Consider the following 1,899-nt stretch of genomic DNA (forward strand, 5'->3'; position numbering starts at 1 on the left):
CTTGCTTAGGACCAAGACAGGCTCAGAAGGAAACTGCACAAAGAGGTCTGGGGCCTGGAGGAGGCAAAGTAAACACTGGCAGGGAGATACAGTTGATCAAAGGCCTACCTGTTGCCCAGGCTGCCTGGTGCGCTAAGAGATGGGCCAGGGCGTGGCTGTGCAAACGCTCAGCCTGCAGCACAGGCCTCCGGGTGCCCCTTCAGGCTCCTCTGCCCCATAAACCTCGGCTCATTTTGGTCCCGCCCTTGAATTCAGCAGTAATAGCGTCATCAGTACTTTCACATTCTCTCGTGCACTCCACCTCGGGATGTGAATGCTGCAAAGAAGTGGAGCTGCGGCAGAGGTGCCCTCCGGTGCCCGGTGTCCGTGTCTCTCTCCGGACCACTGAGCCTCATCTCTGGCTTTCCACCTGGAGGCATTGCACAGGGATTCCCTCCAAGAAGCCAAAGATCCCATTCACGGGTTATTTTTCTTTGCAATTCTGTCTCCCACAGCTGTGCAACTCATTTGGTCCTGGGGCTCTTGACTGGGCAAGACTTCTCCTGGGAGGTGAAGGACAGTTTAATTAGAAAATGATCCCCTTGCCTATAGTGGTGATTATACTTTATCAAGGGCGCAGTCTTGACCTCCGTCTGCTCCCCATTTTCAATGCTTGGCCAGCGCCAGTAATGTAATTCCCATCGCTGACAGCGGCTTACTTTCTGCTCTCCCACCGTTTGAAATGGAAAAGCACCTCTTTCCGCGGCCCCACCCCTTTAGCTAAAGGAAATGGTTCTGTGAAAAGGCTTTGCGCAAGGTTTTAACACAGCTCACTCACAGTGCTTCAGGTGAGGTCAGAGAGGGAGAGAGTTTCAGTGGAGATTTTATTAGCCCAAACGTTGAGGCTCTCATTGCAGTTACCAGGAAATAGGGCCTGGAAGCACATCCTCTCTGCGCGCCTCTCAGGTCACCGCTGTTGAAGTGCATGGGGCGGGGCCTTAGGTTTCCTTCCTCTGAGTAAGTGCAGTCAGCTGCTGGCTACACATTTTAAAGAGATGCAGCTCGTGTGTTTAAAGATACAGGCTTAGCGCGGTAAAGCATAGGGGCTGTGGGTCGGGGAACTGGCAGAAACTGGTCCTGCCTCAATCTTGCTTTTGTGACTCAGAGGTCATCTGCAGTGGTTTTGATGTAAAAATTTAAAAAATTTATTATTAATTTCTATTATTCTTCTCCTTAACTTTTAAAAAGTAGTTTTTATTGAAAAACTTCACAGAGGAAGGAAGGAGATAAAAAGATCAATGATGAGAGAGAATAGTCTATTAGCTGCCCCATTCACGCCCTCTACTGGGGATTGGCCTGTATCCCAGGCATATGCACTGACCTGTAATCGAACTGTGACCTCCTGTTCATGGGTCGATGCTCCATCATTGAGCTACACGAGGCAGTCTATTTTTAATTTTTTAAATTAATTTTTAGAGAGAGAGAGGATTGGAGGGGGAAAAAGGCAGAGAAAGAGGAAGAGAGAGAAACATGTTATACTTATTTATGCATCCATTGGTTGCTTCTGGAGGTTGAACCTGCAATTTTAGCATATTGGGAAAAAGGCTCTACCCAACTGAGCTATCCAGCCAAATCGTAACATTAAAAAAAAATAGATTATGGACACCATTGCTATAAAAAAACAGCCAGGTTATCTGTTGGATCAAGCTGAATTCCACAAATGGCAACATAATATTCAGAGATACTTCTCTGCACTAGAGATGGGACAGGGGCCCACAGGAATAGCAGGGCTCCCTGGGGGCAGGGCCTCGGAAGAAGCTCTTCCTCTTCCCCTTTGTACCCCAAGATGCACAACCCCAGCTCTGTAACAAGTCTCCATGCTCACAGTGTACCCCACACAGTTCTGTGTTACCTTAACAT

The sequence above is a fragment of the Pipistrellus kuhlii genome, unplaced genomic scaffold (genome assembly GCF_014108245.1).
Source record: "Pipistrellus kuhlii isolate mPipKuh1 unplaced genomic scaffold, mPipKuh1.p scaffold_m20_p_173, whole genome shotgun sequence".
Lineage (NCBI taxonomy): Eukaryota > Metazoa > Chordata > Mammalia > Chiroptera > Vespertilionidae > Pipistrellus > Pipistrellus kuhlii.